The sequence below is a fragment of the Meleagris gallopavo genome, chromosome 6, assembly GCF_905368555.1.
Source record: "Meleagris gallopavo chromosome 6, MGAL_WU_HG_1.1, whole genome shotgun sequence".
NCBI lineage: Eukaryota > Metazoa > Chordata > Aves > Galliformes > Phasianidae > Meleagris > Meleagris gallopavo.
In genome coordinates, this window is record NC_139409.1 from 40,509,325 (window position 1) to 40,534,444 (window position 25,120).

The 25,120-nt window shown below is 43.9% G+C and overlaps 1 protein-coding gene across 1 annotated transcript in view; it reads left to right on the plus strand.

Annotated features, from left to right (window-relative positions):
- Positions 1-10,128: 10,128 nt before the first annotated feature.
- Positions 10,129-25,120, plus strand: part of POMGNT2 (protein O-linked mannose N-acetylglucosaminyltransferase 2 (beta 1,4-)) — a 31,982-nt gene continuing 16,990 nt past the window's right edge. Inside the window, 1 exon segment of the mRNA XM_085226427.1 lies at positions 10,129-10,273. The gene's annotated coding sequence lies outside the window, so the exon portion shown is untranslated.

Below are 25,120 nucleotides of genomic sequence, written 5' to 3' on the forward strand. Positions count from 1 at the left end.
CTCCAGACTGATCAATCCCAGCTCCCTCAGCTCTCCCCATCAGATTTGTGCTCCAGACCCCTCACAGCTTCATTGCCCATCTCTGGACACACTCCAGGGCCTCAAAGACTGTTGCAGTGAGTGGCAAACAAACCAAGACACCCAGCATGGTCCCAGCATTGTGCCATCACAGGGATGGGATCAGGTTAATTAATTATTCAGGTGAGGCCACAGATTGCAGTTATATGGATTTTGAGAACTCATGATTGATATACACACATTGGGCACCTCACAGCTCCCCTGTGCACATCTGAGACCTTCTCTCCATCACTTTGTCCCACAAGCAGATGAGATTTCTCTGCACCCCAGTGATGGCCAGGAAGGGGCTGGAGAAGGGCATGAACACATGGCCCACATCTGACCTCCATTCTTCCACCTCCCTAAAAAGCCCCTGCCGAGGCCACCCCCTCAACCCAGAGGTTGTCCTTGGGAAGGTGCAGAGGTCTTGAAAAAATATTCCGCAGTGCTGACTAAAGGTTTAACTTGGCTTCATGGTGAGTCACAGAAACTACAGAAAGGCAACTCACCAGGGAAATCAAAAGGAGTAATTAAGAGAACGTAGTAATTAAAGATGTATCCTAAGAGATCCTGTACGTGACATCCACACCAGGCAGGGGAGCTTGCTAGGCATGAGCGCTTTCCTTGCCCACTCTGGACTGCAGAAGCTGGGGAGAGATGCAGCCACAAAGTTGCCATGGCTACAGATGCACAAACATGGGAGCTGGGATCGGCCCTGCCCTGTGCTGCCCAGAGCTCAGCTCCCAGCTGCAGCTGTGCGACTGACCCTGAGCTGTGCCCGAAAGTCTTAGCATCATCAAGGATAGAAAAGTAGACAGACTTGAGGAGATGTTTCAATATATGCACACCGTACAGTGTGTGGGGAGGAATATACATCATGTTATTGAACTGTAAATGGGAGCACTCATTTTGTGGTTCTCATTCTGTGCCCAAAACTTCTGCTTAGCTTTACTTGTGTCACCTTCTCTCCTATAGGTACCTGCATTCAGCCAGCAGAGATGTGCTAGAAGTAAAATTGTGTGTCTATGTACCAGGAGGGAGTTATAACACAGGATGGAGTTCTAACACTTGGAGTTCTATCACAGCAAGCTCTCCATACTAATCACTGCATGCTAGCAGAGCATATTAACAGTGCATTAGATTCCATCAGAAGCTGATTTCCTTTGCATACAAGGTGCCAGAACCAAAAGTATGTGGTCTGATCAGAATAGAAATGATGGCTGCACAATAACCACTTGAATATACTTTCCATGCTATTTGCTGACATAAATCCTAGTGCTAAAAGCATAAGAAACTGCTAAGGGTTTTAACATCATGGTGCTTATTGCACTCAGTAAGAAAACTGGATTTCACTGTCTGAATGCTTTCCCAAGGGCATGCTGAGACACAGACAAGTTTTAGGATGGCGGTAGTAGAACCCAACCTCACTTTTCAGGTCTTTGGGCAGATCTGTTTGCTGGGTCTATAAGAACAAACAACTGACCTATGGATAAGACCAGAGCTGGGTCCTGCCTCTGGCCCAGAGGCTTCCCATCACCATCCTCGTCCCAGGCACCAAGGACACAATGGAGCAATGCTGCTTTTGTGACAGTGGGGGCTCTTTCCCCCTCCTCCCACATATATGCATGTGGGACAGAACATGATGCGTTCCTTGCAGAGTTGTGGCTCCTGGACAGGTAGTAAGCCCTGCTGATGTATGTGTGTTGCAGACAGGCTGCAGGGAGATGTGGCAAAGCTGGTCCTGGTGAGAAGAGGGAACTAAACGGCAGCTCCTTCTGCTCAAATACAGGAGCATTTTTTTCCTTTTCAAAACACAGGTGTTTAATTCCTACATGTGGTATGAAAGGTAAAACAATTTTCCTTGGCAGCACCAGAAATGCCTGCTATGCAGGTGATAATGGATCATAACACAGAACAAGCCCAGCTTCCACAACTGCTCTGAGTGTCAGCAAACCTGTTACAATTAGGGGTTTGTAGGCAGTGAATGTTCTGGCAGCATCTGGCTGGAAAGCATTTTAACTGCTGGGCTGGCCCTAGCACTAGCATCACATGAGCCCAAATTAGCGAAGCAGACATTGTCCTCCCATAAGTGATCACACTTTAGCCATGACACACTGCTAGATTTCTCCATAAGCAACCCTGTTCAGCCATGCACAGCATGCCCATGTCCCAAAGGGAACAACCCACACTGCTATGTGGCAACTGAAATGGGTGCTAAAAGCTTAACTCACCCACTGGGTTTTTCACTCTGAAAAACGAGGTTTAATAACCAGCCATATCCCAAAGCCTCAATGTTTCTGAGCAGCTTCTTTTCTCTGGCTATCCAGGCATTTGATTGTACGGTGCATCGAGCTCAGAGCCTGCAGTTCTTGCATGGGTTTTGGTGCTTCCATCAGCCCCACTGCCTTGCTTAATTGAGATATGGCTTTTCCCTTCAATTGTTGGCATATCAGCAGGGGGCATCACTGCCTGTGGCTGCTTGCTCTCAGGGAGCTGTCTGGGATTATGTTCCTCTAAGAAAACCTGTGCCCATGAACCCATTGAGTGGCTACTGGAGCATGAAGCCCACTCCTCTGGGTAAACCTAATAGGAATTAACAGCCCAAGTGTGACAGTCACAGCTGAGAGAATGGCACCATAACCATCTTGTTAGATATACTCGCTATTTGAAAACATGATCTGTAGCATAAACGTGTCCATAAAGCTCCCTTCAGCAGAGTTAGGATGTTTATAGCTCAGATCAGTTTTGTGTGCAGCTTCTTTTCTATGCTAAATATCATTATGTCTCATAACAGAGGATTGAAGAAGAGCAATATAGTCTGCTGCAAGTTAGATTAGAAGATAGTAACACATCCTAAGGTTTACACCTTAGAACAATTGCAGTTTTCCATTTAAAACACTTTTTTTTGTGTGTTTTGAAAAGAGATGAAATCCATTCACCTTTGAATTTTCAAAATGTATCAGCATTCAGTGTCTCTCCTCTGGGCAGATTTTCTTCTGTAGATCTTTGACTTTGGAACTAATTAAGGCATCTTCAAACATGACCTTCAGCAACACCCTGCCATGGGCTTGTGCTTGGGCTCTGGGTACAGCTCATCCACGTGCAGGGGGATCTATGTGACACTAACATCCTAAAAATGGGACTAACGGGGGCTCTCTGCATGCTCTGGTTGTAAAGAGGAGTGAATTTAAAATCAAAGCTGGAATTCATCTTTGACCCAAAATGAGATTTTAATGCCTTGGCTTTGCTTACTGAAGATTTCTATTAAAGCCATGGGACAAAAAACGCTAATCCTATACTTTTCATCTTTTTGGAGTCTGTTTGGAACATCTCATTCCCCAGCTATACCCTGGGGTTGTTCTGGGCAGAAGGACGCTCTGCAAGGCAGACTGAACAGATGGCCCCATGTGTCTGTAAACAGCTGTGTATTCAGCCAGGAGCCACTACAGAAGAGCTGGAATTATTTTCGTTGTATTGCCTTCTCTATGGAGCAGCTCGATCATTCACTCCAAGAAGGAGCACAGGAGGAAAGCTCCTGCCGTGATGTCAGATCTGCATCACATGGGGGAAAAGGGCAAGGGACTGTGCCATCCCTCAGATTGGAATGCAGCTGGGAGCACCAGCCTCATTGAGGGAGCAGCACTGGAAAAAAAGCCCTCCTTACCTGGTGTGCTTTCCAAGAAAGGAACCAGCACCATCTGACTTGGGAAGAGATACAAGAAAGCCCAGTACTGATGCTACGAAGGTTAGTTTTGTCAGGCTGTGAGCTTTTGAACGCTTAAAATGTTATGTTGCTGGTGAATGTAACTCTTGGCTGTGCAAACTTTCCCTTAAGGCAGGGACCTCTTTCAGGCTGCTAATACAGAAAGCCAATGATCAACCTACAATTGCAAAGAATTTGCACATGTAAATCAAGCACAAAGGAAAGAATCCACTTCCCATGTGTCAGTTTGCATGTTTACTGCATAGTATATGTCCCACACCAAGAATTACTCATTCCTGGCAGTATTTATGCCCACTAAGCACAGCAATTGGAATTGCACTTTCTAAAGTTCAGCATTTCACCTTGCACAGTCACAGAATCATAGAATCATAGAATATCCCCTGTTGGAAGGACCCGTAAGGATCATCAAATCTAACAATCCACATGCTTTCTGCCAAGCTCACCTGTGCAGAACTGTGAGAACTTTAGATGAAACCTACGAGATGTCACACCAGCTGTCAGGTCTGACTTTAATGAGAGCATTCCTTTACAAGATGCATAATTTTTGCATGTGGAAAAAGGATTAAAGATGTTTCACCACTGGGTGCAACTGCCTAAGCTCATCACTGTGCCAGTGCGCAGATGTTCTTTTGATGCAACCTTTTTCTACTCCACACAGCAGGTTAGTTAGGTTCTCTGTGAAGAAAACAGAGAGAGACCCAGTGGGGGCCTGAAGTACTGTGTGCTTTTTGTCATCCACCTCGCTCATCGGAGTATCACATGAGCCAATGTGTCTGTGAGTTGTTTTTATCATCATCTGATGCAGTTGCTGGCTGTAGAAAATCAAAGAATCAAGGAGAGAGGGCAGATTTGAAATCCACAATTGAAATCCAAATGCCACAACAGGAAGAGCTTAATTTTCTAGATCATTTCAGGCGTGAAGCAGAAGGTGACCCTGCGGAAATCATTTTAATAACATAAATGAGATGGGATGTGGCATCTGTAAGTGAGGCAGAAGGGAGAAGGTAGCCCTCCTTCCCTGGGGGCTCCGGCTGCTTCGTCTGGAGATGGTTTTTCCATCAGTGCAAAGCACGGGATGGGAGGGCTGGGCTTTGTCAGGAGAATGCTGCTGTCTAAAAGCTGCCCTCCTATGAAATTAACATGAGGATATGAACACTGTGCCCCAAATACATGGATAAAAATGCCCCCAAAATGGGCATGCTTCTGAGTCAGCATCGGCTGGACAGGCAGGACAGCCAGCTCTACCACTCCCTAACAGCCTGGTCCCCAGTGAGGAGACAAAGTGCAGAGAGAGAATTTGCCTCGTTGTCATTAAAGAAATTAAACAAAATTTAAGCTATGGATTGTATGCTGGGAAAAGATTCACATCATGTGAAAAGTATTGTCACAGCTCAGCCATCAGGTGAAGCGGGAATGGTAATCTATGTACAGATCTCAAACCTTTTCTGTGGAGGTATGAGACATAAAACTGCTTTTCTTACTCCTAAAATAACTTCCTAAAAAGAGGACACATGCTATCAAACTATTAATGAACGAAGGGCACCATAGCTCTGCCGAAGGCATTCAGGAAACCTGCAACAGAAACATTCTTAAAAGACAAAAAGGAAATTCTCTCCTGTGAATTGGCTTAGCACCAATGTCACTCACTGACTTCAGACAGGTGACATGAAGGAGATGGTTGAAGAGAGTTGCCAAAGGACTGCTCAGCTCAGTGGATTTCAGATGTCAGCAGCTTAAACTCTAGCATACGAGCTAGTTTCAAACCCAGTGACATGGCCACCTGTTCAAATTAGGCATCCTGAAACACACACTAGCCTCAAGCAATAAGTATTTCCCTGAGAGGTACAGATGGAACCTTAGGAGCCACAGCACAGGCACAAAAAAAAATGTATGGCAAATATTCTACTAACCACAAGTTGGCAGAAAGAACTGTTAGAAATCCTATCCCTAAAGAGCTCAAGGATAAAGGAAAGAAATGCTCGGGAACAAGAGATGGAATGTTTGAAAGTAGAGGACGTCACATCAGTATTTGCCACCAGCAGCCTGATGAGCTAACTGCTTTTTGATTTTGTTACAAACACACACAGAAATAAAGGAAACTACTGCTTAGTGAAGACTTTGTTTTGTTATTTTATTAAAGAACAAATGATACTTCAATTAACCACTTGCTGAAGTTGTTACTTTGGCAAGTAGTGGGTACCCCCATGGTACTGAAGCCCAGCTGACATGTCACCTTGGCACTTTTAGCCATGTAAATACTGTTTACATACCACAGTAATGGTCTTTCATTTAGTTTGCAAAATCAGGTGCCTAAGGTTTGGTGAGGACACAGCTGCAGCCTTAATTCATCCCCCTGTGTGTATAGAAAGGAATCAGTTTGTATGTATGAGCAGCTTATAGGAAGTGGGAAGAGGAATGGATAAATGGACAAAGATAACCATAACATGAACTGTTAAATTATACTTCCTCCTACTTCCCCCCCAGCTCTGACACCATGTTTGCATGGGATTCAAGCCCACCTCTTCCCATTTCTTACCACAGTTCTCCACCTCAGCAGTTAGCCATATCCCAGTATTGTTATTTACAGCAGGCATATTACAGAGCACCAGAAATAGCAAAGCATCATCCATTCAGTCGCTGAGCGATGTGAGGTACTAAGAATGATGAATCCTTCCTACCCAGACAAGAAATGATTGATTTGAATAATTGCCTGAGAATATTCACATGACACTCAAACACAGTCGCTGTCATGATTACCAATGTCTCTGTTCCTCACAGTGAGTCTATAATTGGCATAAGTGTCTCAGATAATTTATACAGCAACACGATTTTCACACTTTCCCAGTTCTGGATAGTTGCTAATATTTCATGTGACAGTCACTTTATCATACAAAGGGAGCTTTCACAAGCTTTTGGCACATCTATTGATGCCGACTGTCACTGAATTTCTCCATTTCCCTGTCTTTTTTATTCATTGTCACTAGTAACTACCTATTCCTTCTTTATGTCATGAAGATTAGACATGGTATTAGGTCAGTACAAGTCTTTTCCTTTATTTAAGAGAAAGGCCTATTTGCCAGTTCACACACAAATCTAGTTATGATTCTGTTAACAGGGAAAATTCCTTATTTCTCAAGTCCTCCTAAATGACTAGATAAACAAAGGAAGTATTTGCTTATTTAACAGTTCTCTATCCCCCTAAGAAGAAGACTACTTCAAAACTAATCAGGTGCTGTTGCCACTCCATGGTGAGCGGGAAAAGAGCTGCTCTCCCTTCAGCTCTGCTGTCTCTCCAGCCGCATGTTGTTCTCTTGTCACTGAGATTTGATTGCTGGGGAAGAAAACAAGACTGTTCTCTCTAGACTGACCTCTACCTAAATTACTGGATAGCCCAAACTGACACTCTTAGAAGTTCTTCCAGTCTCTCTATAGACACTGTATTTGTTTTGACAGCATATGTACTCTTTTTACTTCATTTTAACTGCCATACAAGAAGCAAAGACTTAAACTTCCTTGGCAACACCAGCAATTTCCTTGGCTTGCAGAGCAAATCATGAGGATCCCAGTTGCCTTTCTATGGCACTCAGTACCCCTCCCCAGCACACACACCACTCACGTCAGGGCAGTGCTGCACAGCAGCCATGGCAGATTCCTGATTTCATTTTTTCACTCTTGCATATATTAGGTATCAGCATATGAAAAACTGCTACTGGAGCTAAGTACTCGTCATGCTACAACTATTACTGGCTGTCAGGTTCATCAGAGACTGGGGTTTTCAAATAAGAGACATTTTAATGAATTTGGCTCTTTGGAGGGAACAAAGTGTCTATCCTGTCCATACACATTCATATACCTGCAGCAAAATGACATTAATATGCATCAATCCTTTAGCAAATTACATGAATCTGTAAGAGGGCTTTGAGGCATGTAGCACTTTCAAAATCCTTAGTTCTGCTCTCTCTCCTATCTGCATTTTGAATATGCTGAGCAAATGTGTGGAGCCCTTAGTCCCAAATGGTTTCACTGACATTTTTGGCTGAAGCAGTGCTCTTTGGCAGGATGATCAGGCAGCAGCACAGTCCACGGATGCTGCCTATTACCTTTTGCAAGACTTGAATCACTGATGCTAATCCAAAATTGTTTGAGTTTCACATACAGACTGGCTGCCTCATAGGCTCTTTGAGCTGTGACTACACAAGCTGCCACATCCCTTGATTTCATCCATGTCCACCCAGCTAATCATTTACAAAATTCATGCTTAAAAAATCCAGGTGGCTCAAACCCAGCAAGTTTCTGGCAGCAACATGTGTGAATGGTTCTCTCTTTCCTGCATATAAAAGTTAACAGCTCAAGTGCCCACCAAATGCATATTTGTGCAGCACACATGAAAATGGTGAAAACTTACAAAGAGCAGAGGCAGTAGAGAAGGTAAACAGACCAAAGAGCTGAGGCAACACTGCACAGCAGCACATACCGGAGTGCTCTGTAGCACCAATTGGACATACATGAACATTGCCAGAGATAAATGTGTCACTTACAACTCACTAAGCTCCTCTCTGTGCTCCTGCAGGTAGCTGACTTGCTTTGCAGCACGGTCCTTCAGACATGTGGGGCTGTAAGCAGCTTGAACACAAGGGCTGTCTGCTCTGTCAGATCACAATGGTGTTGTCCTTGCAGCCTGGCTAGGTTCTCTCTGAAAAATCAACACATGATAGCACATAAAAAACCTAAAAGCAGCCTTCCCTTCCTCTCCGGCATCTGGCAATGGTCCATCTAAATATTCCAGCTGCTGATACATCTGTCCTCCAAGGGCTGTGCTACCACATCCAGCCACCAAGCCCCATTCCCTGCAGAGGTCAGCCCTGTCCAGATAGTGGATCATGCTTCAGGAAGAAAGCAGAGAGCACTTACAGCTTTCAACAAGAGTGCAGGGAGCTGTAAAATTAGTGGTTTAAGCATCTACAGAGGCACCCGCTTGGTTTTATGAGTGGTGCATTTATAAACTACTCTGATTTCCTCTTGATGGACTGTCTTAATGTTAGCTACCCCCAGCCTGAGGTAAAGCAAGAGCTTTCCTTCCCAGTCACAACAGAGAAGCTGATAGATCTGGATGACTTCATTTGATCAAGGCTGGGAGTGCTGCTGTCCAGCTTGCTGATGTTCATGAGCAGCAACATCACACAGCAGTGCCTCTGCTGGAAGGAGGTAGCTTCTCATATCAAGCCCTCTGTTATTTTCTCATTAAAAGAAGTTGCACACACAAAGGGAGCTATAAACCAAAGGCAAAAGGTGAGGATGCATGAAATCGAAACATTTCAAAGTTTGCTTATGTTGAGGCTATTGCTTTGTCTACTAGGCTGTAAAAGTTGGCTCAGCAGTTCTAGCTCCTTATTGTGGGTCCATCCTCCACCTGTATCCTGAAAGTTGATTTGTTCCTTGAGCAGTCCTGGTGGGGCGAGTAGGGCAGTGGACGTGCACGGTGCCAGGCTGGATCTCAAGCTCAAGCCAGGCCTCTGGCTGCCATCACACTGAGCAAGGGTGTCCTGTACGTCCCACGTCACATCTACCAGCTCTGCACTGACATCTCAGGCAGACAAAGCTGCCAAAAATGGCACCAGACGCCCATATCTGGGCACTGTGTGTGACTTTCTCTGCTACATTCACACTGCTTTCAATATTTAATTTAATTAATTCCCTGTAAAGCCATATAATATGGAGAACACCCCTCATCTCCTCACAGGTGATAGAATCAAACATCCTATCAAGTCACTCTACAAACTCAATATTCCAGGAATAATGAATGAACAATTTTGCATGAAAAGCATATCGGATTATCCTCGTTTTCCATTACAAATTATCCTGAAACAGAAATGGCAGTAAATCACCACAATCCTATGAATATTTCACACAAACACATCTCAGACTATGGATATTTGGGTGGGCTTTTTTTTTTCTGAACAACTATGTCTGTGTCTGTGGCCATTCCTGGTCTGAGATAGGAGCACTCTGAGTCTCATTAAGGCTGGGATGCAACTCACAAACCTAATGAGAAGCTCAGCAGATGGGATGTCTTGCAACGGATGTTGTTAGTGCAATAGTTGCTGGACAAACTCAGGAAAACAAACCTCAAAAGCCTGATGTCATCAGTCCACGGAGTCTGACACTGAAATACATAGAGTTTTCAGTGAAATTAGTGCATAAGCTCCATTATCAATACCAGACAATTAGAAAAAAAAAAAAAAACATGAAGAGAATCCAACAAAACATACAGCTGCTCTCAGCGCTGGGTCGGGGCCTACAGAGCCGCGAACTACAGCTCCCACAAAGCCTTTCGCCGCACCGCGCATGCGCCATAGTCCCGCTCTCAGCACAAGGCGGGCGAGGGGCCGTCCGCCTTCTCTCCCACCTCCCCCCCGCCTCCCGCCGCCGCCGGTAGGTAGGGGCGGCGCGGCGGGGCCGGCCGGGTGCAGCCGTTGGTGCCGCGAGCGGCAGGTGAGCGGGCGCGGCGGGGCCCGGCCGCAGGGGGGCGCCATGGCGCGGGGTTTCTCCGGCGGGCTGCTCTCGAGGGGAAGGCAGGAGAACGGGGCGAGGGTGCGGGGTGCCGCTCCTTCCGTATAGCCGATCGGTGGGGAGGGGCAGAGGGAGAAGCTGACACTGGGGTTGATCAGGGCGAACTCGGAGGCAGGATCGCGGAGAGTTTTCTGCTTCCAAGCCGGGAGCGAAAGTAGCCCGAGGGCTTAGCAGGGAGAGGGCGTTGATGAGTGCCTATGAGGGGAGCGGTGTGCTCCGGACAGGCTTCCGTGGGAGCCGTGCGATTACAGCCCTAATAACCTCCTTAAAGCTCAGGTGCAGCAGGATTGGGCGTACCGGGTCCAGCAAGGATGTAATTATGTTCTCTTGACAATGTTCACTGGTGCCCGAGTGCCTCGGGAATCCTCTGTATACCTGCTTGCAGCTCTGTAAGCTCACCAGCCCTTCTAGGTTTGGCCCCAATTAACGTGCATGCTGAATTAATTGCCTCCTGCCCCTTTTAATTACCGTGTGCTGACTGAGCATGGTGGGAAAGTTTTCACGGTGTGTGTGTCAGTGTGGGATGTGTTACATCTGCACGCTCTGAGCTCTGGCTCAGCGGTCTGCTTGTGGTCACCGCATCCCCTGGCTTTTTTCTGCCCCTTCTGGGTTAGCCCAGTGCCTGAGTGTGCTGTGAGGATAATGGCTGCTGCCTCAGCAACGTGTGGAGACGCGCTCTGCTCTGGTGCTGATCATAATGACTGTATCTGAACAACTGGTGAACGCAAGGGAACATATTGGTGTTTTCACACCAGCACCATAGTTGGATAACTATTGACAAATGCTGACTTTATCACGGTGATTGCTGATTCAGGAGGATCTGTTGAGTTTGGTAATATAGCAGTAACGGCGCCTTTTAATAGCAGTCTCCAACCCTTAAAACGGTTGAGCTGATGAATAGGCTTGTGTTAGCCTTCCTGAGCTGAGCACCAGAAGAGCTCTCCTCTGGGACGACCTTCTCTCCCAAGCACATGGGATGTATGCTAACACGTTGGCTGAAAGACAGGGTGTTCATTTTGCAATGTCACTTTCCGAAGTGTGGTGGATACCAAATGCGGAGCTCAGTATAGGATTCCTGCTTTGCTGTCTGCTTCTTTGCAGAAGCACATTGTGAACGGTTTGTGATTCCAAGGTGGCAGTTTTACTTGGTCTTCCCTTTGTGTTTAATTAAGCATCATAAAAGCTGGCGTTCAGTTTGTGAAGTGTGCTGTGAACACACCCTGGGTACCAGGTTAATGTTTGGGGATTATTTTCCTGGAACCCACTATCTGTTAAGCAGTGCACAAAATGGAAGGAATATATGCAAGTCTTTTCCTGGTTATATTTTCAAGCTCACCGTGAACTGTTGAGGTGCTCTTAAATCATCTGACAGTTGGGCATTCTCGTTCTCATTGTTCTGCTATAAATGTTACTTTGAAGTCTTCTGTAAGTGCTGTTGGTTTGAACAGGTCTGGTTGACAGCAGCCCGTGTTCAGCTACTGCTCCCTACGGTTTTCTTTCAGCAGATTTATATCTGGCCGGTGCTCTGACATAGAGAGGCCTTTGAGAAGTGTTTTAAAACATACAGTGTTAAAAGATCTTGCACTCATCATTTTATTCAAATAAACAGAGCCATGGATAACTTCTCTCAGCAAAAGACCTGTTTTCTGTTCAGTGTGGCTTTTGCCCAGGTTGTGGAGGAGCAGATTTTTCTAGGAAGTAGTGGAGAGAGGCAGGAAGAATCGTGAACATGAAAGCAGTAAGCCACAGAGCTCGAACCCCGTCACCTGTCAGAGGTTCTCAGCTGTGCAAACAGAATTTTGCCCTCTCTATGGTCATCACCCAGGCGCATTGCAGAATTGAGACTTGTGGTTTGAGGTGGTGGGCGGAGTAGGTTTAAAAGCTTGGAGACGTATAGGCTAGGAAGGGTTGTAATGGACACAAATAATCACAGAATCACTGAATCATTAAGGTTGGAAAAGCCCTCTAAGGTCACCTAGTCCAGCTGCAAACATGTCCCCACCTTGCCCACTGACCACGTCATTCAGTGCCACATCCACACAGTTCTTGAGCACCTCCCGGGACAGTGACTGCACCACCTCCCTGGGCAGCCTGTGCCTCACAGCTTTGCTGCCCTTCTCTGGACATGCTTCAGGGCCTCAATGTCTTGTAGTGAGGGGCCCAAATCTGAACACGGCATTCAAGGTGCAGCCTCACCAATGCCAAGCACAGAGGGGTGATCACCTCCTCCTGCTAGCTGTGCTATTTCTGATACAAGCCAGGATGCTGTTGGCCTTCTTTGCTGCCTGAGCACACTGCTGGCTCATGTGCAGCTGGCTGTCCTTTAGCACACCCAGATCCTTTTCCTTGTGCAGCTTTTCAGTCACTGTGCCCCACGTAGTGTTGCATGGAGTTCCTGTAACCAACGTGCAGGACCCACACTTGGTCTTATTAAAGCATGTGGTTGGCCTCAGGCTGTTAATCCAACCTGCCCAGATCCAGGGCCTTCTTACCTTCATGCAGATCAACAGTTCCTCCTGACTTGTTGTCTTCTGCAAACTTACTGAGGGTGCACTCAATCCTCTTTTTCCAGATCATCAATAAGATGAGATTTTAAACAGTACTGGCCTCAGTATTCATACCTGAGGAACAACATTCATGACCAGTCACCAGATGAGTGTAACTCCATTCATCAATACTTCCTTCATTTTCTGCCCACCCTCCAGAGGCAGCAGTGCCTGAGAGACTTTGCCTAGTTGGCACAAAGTGCTGGCTGAGGGTTCCTGGCTTGGCTTAGCCAGATGGATGCATGCTACGGGGACTCTTCTCCTCTAGACCTTTTCCTCCTGCATTAGAATCTGCTCTTTCCTACATCATCAGCTCCCACACCTTCCTGCCTTCATCCTTGAAGCTGCCTCTCCCCACGCTGGTGTGAGCTGGCAGGGTGAGGTGTGAGGGAAAGCAGGTTCCTTTCCTTACCCACTAAGCATGCAGGCCGGCCTGGCTGTGCAGGCAGCGGAAAGGCGGCCACTCACCTTCAGTCATGCGAGGCAGCCCTCAGCTCTGCCCATGCTCGGAGCTGTGAGCAGGGCATTGAACTCAGCATGGTGGAATTTAAGCTGTGAGTTTTCAAAGCCAATTACTGGACACAGGCTGGGTCTGATGAGCTTGGGTTTCATTAGCTGTCTCCTGAGAGTGCCGAGCTACACCACTCACCTTTGCGGAGATCAGATTCTCTTCTGTGATGCTATTAGATGTTTTCAAAAATAGCTTCATCAATCTGTTTTAAAAGAACTTGTCTGCTTTGATAAAAGTGCCTGCTGGTGCTTTGCCAGATATGGGCTTGTCACTTTTCCTCCTGTCACACATGCAACTTCTGTCCTATATAAAGAACAGCATAAAAGAGACTGCAAAATGACCACCAGCCTAATGTAAAGATTTACTTTGTGTCTGCGCATATAATCTAATTATTTCATTGTACACTGGGAAGCAACCAGACAAATAATACAAAACAATTTCAATCTTTCTGAGGACCTGGAAAGCAGATGCGTGTTTGTGCATACCAGTAGTATCAGGAGGGAACTGCAGTTGCATGGCATACTTAGTAACTCCATTTATATTGGTATATGCAACAGCAATATTCTAATTTACTCATTTCTTTGATACTTTCTGAGCAGATGGTATTTTTGAAAAGGTCTATTAATTCTGTGAGAATTTGATAATGGCTAATTGCTGGGGGATCAGAAGTGAGCGGCAGTCAAAGCGAGCTCCTGACTTCTCCTTGCTCCGCAGCCTCATTTGTAAGCTGCTCTCCTTGCAGCAATCCTTGCTCAAGAGTATTCACCAGTGTCCTCAGCGTGAATTGGGGACCTGTTGATAGCTCTTGATTAATTGAACTGTGCTCCATGAACAAATCACATGCTATCACAGGGAAGGTCACATCCTGTAGGACCAAGTACACTGGGAATTTTCATCAGAGAGCCCTTTACTCTTTGCCTCTTTATCGCTTGCTTCTCATTCCTTTCCTTTTTTCATTTTCCTTTCTGTTTCTCTCTCTGTCACCTTGCCTTTCACTTAGGTTTGTTCATGTTCTTTGAGCGCCTACCTGAGTGTTTGTAGCAGGGGTCACAAGTGCTCTGACATCAAAGGATGGCGTTTCAGAATTACAACTTTTCCTTTGAACAAGGAGGAAAAAAGGTTCCTGGTTACTATGGTGATGAGCGCTATAGAAGTGCCTATAAATAAATAACGTAAACAGCTGATTGTTGGACTTTGGTTTGCAGTATTTTCGCTTTGCTAATCAGATAATTAAATATCAAAATAGAAGGAGGTGATATTTCACCAGTTTTATTACACAGATACTGTTTTTATGCCTTCACCTTTACAGCGCTCCTGCTGAAAACACTTAAATGGCATGTTGTTTTGTTCTACCTCTAGAAATTTGATGTTTTGAAAAATCTTAGTCCAGTATTTATGGAAAAAAAGGTGGTATCCATTTTACATTTAATCAGATCATACACTTTGGGCCAAATGCCTGTTCATATCTCTAAGAAACTATTATATGTTATCACAACACTTATATTCCATTTTGGAGAGTCAGAAAATGTAATTATGTTCCTCTGCAGTATTTGAAACCCCACCAGTATACAACAGCAAAACTTAAAAAGTTTATAATGGAAATAAATTCTTTATGGGAAAGAAAATGGTTGTTTCAAATACACAAAAATAGGTACTTGACTAAATGCCTTTTACTTCAGAGCTTGTATAACTGTGAGGACAGGGATGCTTCATATTTTTTTTTCCCATTTAAACACAGTTGCTTTTCGAAGAGCAAAGTACATACTTGCAGTGTGTAATGAAGGCAGAGGAAGAGCTGGAGCAAACCAAGGCAAGGCAAGTCCTGGGCAGTAACAGGCATGATAAAGTAGGAGGCATTACTTTTGCTGCAGCCCTTGTACAAGAGCAACATGGAGTTGGGTAGGATGGGGAATGGGAGTGGGTTAAAAGTCTGCAGTTACTTGCAAGCTGAAGTTAAAAATGGTTGACAGCTTGGGTTTGGTGTAACTAGAGACCATGCAGATGCTGGAGCAGGGCCTGGCTCCCAAAACATTAAGAGTTTTCTCAGTTGGAAATCACCGTCATTACTAGTATGTACTGCTTTTAACAGTGACATATTCATTTAGACGCCTCCTCTTAGGGTAGGAGGACGAAGCATGCATATTGCTATTAATGACAGGACAAGCTGGTGAGGACAAGAGGTGGAGCTGTTGCTTGTCTCATTGCCTGGAACGGATAGGATAAAAGGGGAAACAGTGCATATACCAAATCTATTTTTTTCTTCTGGTTGAGTGGTTTGGTTTCTATTCTGTATGTGTCTGCTTTTTTCCTTCATAGGTGTTTTCTTCTTTTTCTTTTTTTTTTTTGGTCTTATTTTCTTTTAATCGTTGGATATGATTCAAAACCATCTGTTGAAATTTGCCGATGTCACATCTGGGTATTCTGATGTATTGCCTATCAAGTTACATTGTGTGTTCAGATGAGTTTCTCGTATGATGTGTTGACAGCTGCTGACAGTCCTGAGATGGGAAGCTGGAAGCCTGGGAGAAAAAAGAGAGAGGAGCAGAGTTAGCCTTTAAAAGGTAGCCTTGATTGCTTTTGATGGGTGGGTTTTCATTTGTGGTACCTATGGTTGACTTCTTTGTGAAATAAAGAAAGGGGAATGGATGAACTTCAAACCAAGTGCATTTAAGTGGTCCTAAGGTACTATAATTAACTTGAGAGATTTCTAGTCCTCTTCTACCTTTGTCATTGATCTCTTTTTGTCTTTGACACTGGGTTCCTCAATCTCCTTCAGTCCTTGTCTCTATTTATAGATGCTCTCACACTTGCTTGAATTGCAGCCTTTCCTTCTTCCTTTACTTCTCAGTTCTTCTCCCCTCCTTTAGAAAGTAGATCTCAAAATGCCTCAGTTCTTAATAGAATCTCAATATCCGAAACCGTATTATCCTACTTTGGAGTTGAAGAAGCATCTGGACAGTGGTCTCAGACATGGTTTGATTTTTTTTTTTTTTTTTAATTATTATTTTTTTTATTTTTTTGGATGATCCTGTGTGGAGCCAGGTGCCACACTCCATGATCTTTGTGGGTTCCTTCCAGCTCAGGGTATTCTACGATTCTGAATCTTAATCATCCTGTAGGAAAATGACTAAGATTTTTGGAGACCTTTGCAGACAGATCACGTGCCAAAGCAATAAGCATCTCTGTAATATTTTTTTTTTTCTTGATTGCTTGCTACTCAAATAATGAAAGCAAAAAACATTTGCTTGTTTGTTTGTTGATGCAGAGGTATACCGTATATTTGCATTCCCCTACGCACTGATAAAGATAACGCTGTACTATGCAAACCAGAATCCAAACATACTACAGACAGTTCATTTTCTGTTCTGTACTTTTTTCCTGCCATGATTGCTCTGAGTAGCAATTAGACCAGGGCTGAGATAAGTTTCCCAGCTTGTTATCGTTCTTCATTTTTAGATTGGCTAGATCAACAGAGAAATTATTTCTGTTTAAATACAAATTTTAGCTTGTATTGTACGGGTAGAAAGCATAACACAGGTGTTTATGAATGGAGTGTTTGTGAAATAGCACATGCAGGTGTGAGTTATGAACAAAGATGGTTCCCTCTCCCTCCCAAAGCCCAGGTGGTTATATGGGGCCTCCTCATAGCACAGGCATTGATGAAGTTGGAATTTGCCCTTGAAAGGGAAAACTTTAATTCTATGGAGGTTTGAAGGAGAGGACACCAGACCCCTAAGCTGAGGGGGTTTGCCCCCTCAGGAAGGAAGGCAGAAGCTGGAAAGCATTTACTTGCCTCTCCTCACTCCTCCTGGCAGTGTTGGGGCATGAATAGTCTTTCCTTGGTGTTACTTCCTGGCCTGAAGATTGATACCCTTCTGTAGCAGTACGGAGATGTTTTAAAGTGATGAGGCCATGAGGGCATGAGTACAAGGAAGAACAATCACTGCTTCTTGCCGTGATCTTCTGCAGCTGTGTACTTTGTGAGTATTGGATGAGGCCAACTGGAAATGATCCAGCTCTTGTGCTGTTGTTCATGAGGGACTGGGGCATGCAAGGGTCGGTGTGAGGGTACAACAATTCTTCACAGTGGTGGTGGGTTGTATAGCACAGAGCCTTTTTCTCATAGTTATCGAGCATCAGCTCAACTATCCGCAGAAGTGGACTTTGGAGGAAACCCCCTAGTTGGAATACGGCCAAGTTCTCTGCTTGTAACGTGTTTGATAGCACTGCAGGGAGCCGAAGCTGGTCTTCAGTCCTTAAATACATTAAATTAACTCTGAGTGAACTTGCTGGGAAAAGGGTAATGAAGCAGGTCAGAAATGGGATTGTGTGCTCAAGCACATGCATCAGGCTTAGTGCTCCAGGCGGCATTCCCACAGGCATGTGGCTGGGGAGCAGCCGGGTCATGGAGCGCGCTGTGCTGCTCATTAAATGCACTGCAGTCCTCAGATACAGCCAAAATCACTTGTCCAGCTAAAAAAGATAAAGTCGGCTGGAAGGAGAGCAATCCCATTGGGAGAAACTTGTGAGAGGAATGGGCTGCGATCTGCTGTAATGCTAACTGTGTAGGGCATGTAGTAGCCAGCACCCTCTCAGGGAGTGCCTGAGCTCATTGCAGCCAAAACTTCAACTGACAGCAGAGACTGATGGAAATCTTGACACGTCTATTCTGTCGTTTCAGGTTTCAGGTGGAGGCAGGTGCCAAGTGGAGCTGCAGTGTGATTGACGTTGCGCGGTGCTTCATCTTTATTTCATGCGACGAGGAGGTGGGAGGGTGGAGATTGCTTGAAGTGCCTGGCTAGAGACAGAACGTAATTTATCACTGTTCATTTGTCTGGAGGGTTACACGGCCCATATATAATTTAGAAAAATGTTTAAAAAATAAGAATCTGTTGTCATTAAAATCACTTGGTGCTCAAGTCTGTTGGCTTAATCTAATTTCTGTGATACATAAATGCACTGCTGTGCATTTCATTTTTATTCTGGGTGTACGGTATAAACAATATGCTTAAAAGGAACCAAGAAAGTGTGTATAAATAGCACTGATAAAACCAAGCCTTTCACAATCTCAAAGTAGTGTGAATTTTCCATATTTAGGCTGAAAGATGTGGAATTGCACCTGGATTTAACCTTGTCAGTTTTCCTGAAATCATGTTTAGTATGAATGTTCTTGTCACGTGGTCTGCAAGTGGACTTTTTCTGACTCAAGCCTGCTGCTGATGCTCTACAGCTGAATTATCAGAGAGCAGAAAGGGACACCTCTGTCTGTTGCCTTGCTATGGGGAAATCATTTTTTGTGTGAACTGATGTAGATGAGACCCTAGTGGTCTGGTGTTTGCTATCCTATGTCTGTGCACTTCCTTTTCTTGCTTTGATGCTCTGCTCATGCCTGCTCTGCCATGTCTGGGGTAGGTTGGCATGGTGTGGTTTGGCATGAGGGGCCAGAAATGTTATCATAGAATCATAGACTATCCCAAGCTGGAAGGGGCCCATAAGGTTCACCGAGTCCAACACATGAAGAAGAGACTGGAGATGTTATGAGACAGTGCATAGCATATGTAGAGAGTTTCCATTATTTACAGACAAGCCCCTTCCCCTCTTGCCTAGTGTAAATAAGATCAGTAGACAAAAGTTCCATATGTTCATATATTGGCAGTTCTCTACTGGCTTAAGAAATCCAATTCTCCAGAAGGTTTCCAGAGGAGGAATTTCTTTTCTGTGCAATGACCTGAGTGAGTCTAGATCTTTTCTTCATCTTGTCCCTACTCCGGTTGTCCTCTGGCTGCTTTGCTTTCTCTTCTCCATTTTTAGTTCATTTCCATAACACATTTCTTGCTCTTTTCTGTTCCATGGCATATTTTCTTCCCGAGGAAGCAGCGTATTCTGTGTGCTGGATGCTGTCTGCATGCTCCTGTTGGTGTGAAGCCTTCTGTCCCCTTGAGCTTCTGATGGGGAGGGGCACATCATTTGTGTGTGCAGATGGAAATATTTTTATTGTTGATTTTTTTTTTTTGGTGCTAAATTAGATATCATCTCTCACGTGTCCTTGAGCCTTCTGCAGAGATACAAGGACTGACTGCTTCTGATGCACTGATTTTATAGCATCATTTATTTTCTCTGAATTACTTCTGCCTAGTCCTGTAACACTGCAGCTGGCACTGCAATTCTCATATCCATCTTCTGTATGATAAGTGATATTCTTTACTTTATGCAGTACAATGAGGTCTTAGGGTCATCACTGGAAATTCCTTAGTGCTTTACTGATTGATGTAGATGAAAAAGATAATCTCCCACTCTGGTATTTTTTTTCTTTGGCGCTGTCTTTGAAGGTTGCACATTCTTCTGCTGTACTTCCTTTATGAAAGTGACTTCTTTTTGCTCTCTCTTACCATCTTGTCAATTTCCTTTTTTTCTTCCCTTTGTTTCAATTGAATGTTTTCTATATTGTTTGTTTAGTTTTATTTCTTTTTGTGAGAGAAATACTCCTGAGTTTAAGTATAACGGTCTATGTGGGCTTAACTTGAGAGTTTTCTTAGAAATGCAATGTAAATGAAGAGTTTGGCTGTTTGTCCCTTTAGCTCTTCAAGCTTTCTCCTTCAGCAGCGAAGCATTTCACCATCCAGCCTGCAGCTTTCATTGCCATTTGACTGTCTCACACAACAAAGTTTGCTTTGTCATACCTATGACAATCTTTGCTGCACAATTTTTATGTCTGGACCTACTGACATTTCTCTTTTTCATCATAAAATATTATGACTTCTCCCTTCAGAACCCTCCATGCAAGTGTTTTCCTCTTCCCCACCATTTGACTATAAAATTAAAATGGGTTTAAATAATCATCAACAGCCAGGCTCCTCTACACCACTGGATTCAGGAGCCCCTTCTTCAGCTGCTGGACGCTCTGAAGACTGTTTATATATGGGTAAAAAGAGGCAACAGGGGAGTTTTGATGTGGGGTTGCTTGCTTCATTTTTGGAGGCAGGGTTTAAGAACAAGGGGAATAAAAAGTTGTTTGGTAACAGAAGTGGTCTTGTATTTCTGAAAAAAATTGGATTTGATGTCATCCAGAGTTCAGTTGAGAAAATGTAGCCCTCAGTAAATATGGTTTTGTTTTTCAGTAGCAAAGATTTATTTGTATGTGGTATTAATGTATTTTCTACCTTATTACTGGAGCACAGCAGCAGTGAAGGCCTGATGTTTCTGGCTCACCTTCGTAATTTGATTGCAATGATTGCAATTTCTGCTTTTGAGAGACAGTGGGCATGAGGCAATTTTGGTATTGAACAGTTGTCATGTAAACAGCATGTTACCTTTATTTGTCAGTTTGGTTTTTGCTCAAGGAGCAAAGAGGAGCTGAATGAGATTTGGGTCCTCGACTGGAGGTTCTTGTTGTGTAAACTTGGCATAGTCTACTTCTATCCCAGGGACCCATCTTTTTCTTCACTGCAGAGGTATGTAGATGCTAAAACTGTGCTTGCACAAAGCGAAGGAATTGTAATTGAATAATTGTAATTGAGTTTCCTAATTGCACTCAGTGTAACTTTTGTATGAAGTGGATGGCCTTGCATGCAGGAAGACCTTTCTCATTCATCCAGTTATTCACAGTTGATATAGGCTGGTTTGTTTAGCAGTATATAACTTTAAGGACCAATATATTATTTTAGCGAAAGGAACCAGTGAGTTCTAATTCTAAAACCTTCCATTTAAACTTTGCTTCATTTGTTTTCTCTTAATTCTGCTTCACAAGAAGCACTGGAGTCATATTGGACTACTTACCTTTGCATTTCACCAGGGGCAAGGATTTCCCTCAGATTGTCACATATATTGTTTTGGAAGTTGCTCATTATGGCCTACCAAGCAATGGAGATTTACCAAGTTGGGGAAAAACAGCTAAGGGGCAGGCAAAAGTCTCAGTGATAAAGCTGATGATGGAAAAATGAGGATGAGGATGAGGAAAAGAAAGTGGGTGTACAACCACTCTAAATGCAACCACGCATGCCCAGAGGGATATTAGCATATATTAATGAGTTCTTGGAAAAGAATGAATATGTATGCCAATGTACTGCATGTGTATGTATTAACTGTTTAAATGAAAAAAAACCTGAATTCTGAGAGCCCACATTTGTTTGTCACATCTTCTGGTACATATCCTGAGGAATAAAGGAATGCTGCTTTCTAACACCACAGTGGAGATAGAGGATATAATTCCTGGATTTTGATGTAAACCATGTCATTTCTAAAGATTCTTTTATGGACCCTTGTGGCTACCACTGAAAAATAAGCAGATTCTGAAGCTTTGCTCTTCCCCTTTTAGGGCTTCTTGTCTTCCAACTAGTGTAAAATACTGTGGCGACTGCAAAAGTACCCTAAAGAAACTTGAAGCCTCCTTGCTCTGTCCTTTTGGCCCAGGAAAGGCTCTCCTTAGTTTGGGCTCTTCTAAAGAGGAAGGCTTTCCATTGTCAGTGACTTGGATATGATCGGTCTTGTGTTTGCTTCTGGCAAGCAGATAATGGAATTTAGGTACAGGATGACAGCAGTCCATTGCATTGGGCAGTCACTTGATGAGCCTTTGATGGACTGGAAATGGATTAGCTGTGAATTGCTTCATGTCTTAATTTGCTTTTGCTTTATTTTAACTGGGTCTCCCAGTTGACCCCCTGTAAAGTAAATAGATTGGAGCATTAAAGGTTTGTGAATTGAAATCCCTCTGTACTGGCAAGAATAATTTTCAGTGCTTGCTCTCGGTAAATGAGCCTTTCACCCAGGTGTGTGACACCAGATTCGTGACCTCTTTTTTACTTTGTACTGACTTGCTGTGTCACTGGGGCTTGGAACTTGATGGTCCTTGAGGTCCCTTCCAACCCAAGCCTTTCTGTGATTCTGTGATCATAAGTTCCCTCGTATGAGCCAAACCAGACTGAGGCAGTATTAATTGCGTTGTGAATGTATTTCAATTTTGTTGTGAATTACCCATATTTTCTTCTTCATAAATCACAGTGGATGGGAGGAGTGGAGGGAGGGGAGAGGAGGAGGAATGTAAAATAAAAAGGTGCACAGAAATTAATGTGCTGCGTAATTTCCTCTTTTAGAAAGATGGAGAGAAACACCTGGGTAAGCAGGGTAGCAGACCTCCACACACAGATGAAATACTATCCTTTCTAATAGACACGCTGGAATCACGCTGAGGCAGTCACTTATTCAGCACTAAAAGTATATGACCAAATTCATTTTGAGGAGACATGAGGTGGTTTCTTGTGTGTGTGTATTTTTACTGCCTACAGCTAAGTTAGGACCCTTGGTGCTTATCACTTTTTAATGATCTGTTCTTACCCCTGTTCCTTGCTTCTGGCTGTTTGTTCTTTATTACGTAGGTTATTACCCATGTTCACACAGAGACATGAGAATTAATAGAAAATGGAGACTGGAGTTGCTTTCCCCTTCGTTTTTCCTGTACGGTTTATCTGAGACAGTTTCACACATGGCTTCACAGCTTCTTGGCTTCTGACTGTGTTACCATTGTGTATAAAACTTCAGCCAGGAAGTTGGCAGCTTATTGGAAAAAGTTTTTTTTAAATTAATAGAGCATCATCTTTTAATGCAGGTATCAAAAGCAATATGTAGACTATATATTAATTGTAATATTTTATTATGAATTCTGTAGTAATCATACATGCACATATACTTACACGTATATTTTTAGCACAGAGGTCACAAAGAGAGGTCTTCATTCAAGAAGCACTCTTAGTCCTTGCTTAATTTATGTGCATATCTTTGTCCTATTGGAACACAGGCCTCTTCAATACATGGTTGTTTTTAATCATTGAGTGTATTCGAGTAAATTGGAGAATAAGAGTTTTATTTTAGTATATTTTGTCACCTGGATGGTAAAGAAACAGTGGTCGTTTTGTGTAACATTAAGAACATTAAGTCAAAATGGCAGTTTCCTGGTCAGCCTCTGACTTGGGTGCTTTCTCCTTGCACATACTTGCTGCATTAATACAGGTGCAGATGGAGTCTTCATAGTTGCAAGAGGAGCTTTTTGTGGCTGCAGCTCTGATCCCTTTGTGGGGGAAGAAGGGTTGGCTATCTCAGCAAGCTGTTCCCAGCAACTTCCAGAACAACTTATAAGCAGTTAATTGTGCCATGGAGATGCTGGAGCTGGGTGAGCCAAAGCTGGAAGGTTCTGCCTGAGATTGTGTATATCCCTCATCTCTGACTCTTCTAGACCAAAGATGAGTCTGCCTGCCTATGGCTGATATCTGTGTATATTTGAGTCTTTTAGCCAAGGTCACAAGAGCCATCCTGTATGAGAATGGCTCTGACAGTACGTATGTTTTCACTATGGCTCATCTTGGTGATTCTTGGCAAGTGAGAGGAGTTTGACCTGCTTCTCTTCCAGTGCTCGGGTAACGCTGCAGGGCTACTGAAATGGCCTGACAGCTTTTGCAAGGAATGGCTGTGTCAGCAGCAATGCTAGCAAAAGTCTAGAGGTGGAGAAGCACATCTTGATGAGGGATGCTGCTGGCGGTGCCTTTGATGTCTTGAAATACTGTGTGAAGTAGCTGATATACTGTGTGAAGTAGCTGCTCTCCTTGACTTCACAAATGTTTTCATGTGGATCCAGAGCTGCACATAAGCAGAGGGGTCAGGTATTTTCAAATGCAGCTGTTTTGAACAGCAGTTGTTTAATAAGCTTACTTTGCTTTTCTCTGAATGACAGTCGGGTTATCTTTCAATTATTATTTTAAGAGCTTCTCCTTCCCAAATGCTTGACTCAGCGTTTGACTCAACAGGCACAGTAGACTTTGCTGGGGGAAAAGAAGTGAACAGAAGTGAGCTGCTGCAGCAAGGCTGAAGAAGGGATCTCCCATCACTGAGGGGCACCAGTGAGTGGCAACCATGCTTGTACCTTTGTACTACAGATGTTTCCCTCCCAGAGGAACATCTGCCTCTCTTCAGAAGGTTTTGCCCTCATGTGTCCATTAAGCATCACTTCAGCTATTTATGTGGCTGCTGTAACCTCCACAGAGGTGAGGTGAGAAGGAATGCAGATTTTTTTTGCTGGTAGGATTTACAGGGCAAAAATTAACCCCTTATTTTTGTTACTATTGAAATAAATGGAATGGTAAGTCTTAAAGACTTCTCAAATCAGGCTTGAATGTTGTCCTCTTGCTACTGTGCCCCTGATAAATAAGCCTAGATTCAGTTGTCCTTCTGTGAATTTTCCGTCTGCCAAGGGCATGAAGAAGTTCTTCCTAGCTATTGAACTGTAAATTGTTGCATATGACACCTGGAGGACTTGGTGTGGTTTTCTACAAGTAACTCAGTATATTCATCACTCTTCCCCTATTGTGTGCAGCGGTTCATATTGAAGCTGAGAAAGATGATTCATATGGCTTTCTTCTCTCCCCCTTGTCAGGAGCAGCAGTAGCCCTCAGAGCAACATTTGAATCCGTAAATGCCTGGCCCACAGCCATGAGCTGCTACTGCCCTTCCGGGCCCTCTGATGGTACTGTAATCAGATGAGAGACGAGATAAGAATTGTTCTTTTCCACAGGGAAAAACAGTCTGGGATATTTAAGTACTAATAAATAATTCTAGGGGAATGTTTAAACTGGTCAGAAGATATTCTTCAGTCCTGTGGCCTATGCTGTCAGGTAATGCACTCTTTCTGCTCTGAGTTGTTTCAGATGATTCATGAGATCTCAGGCT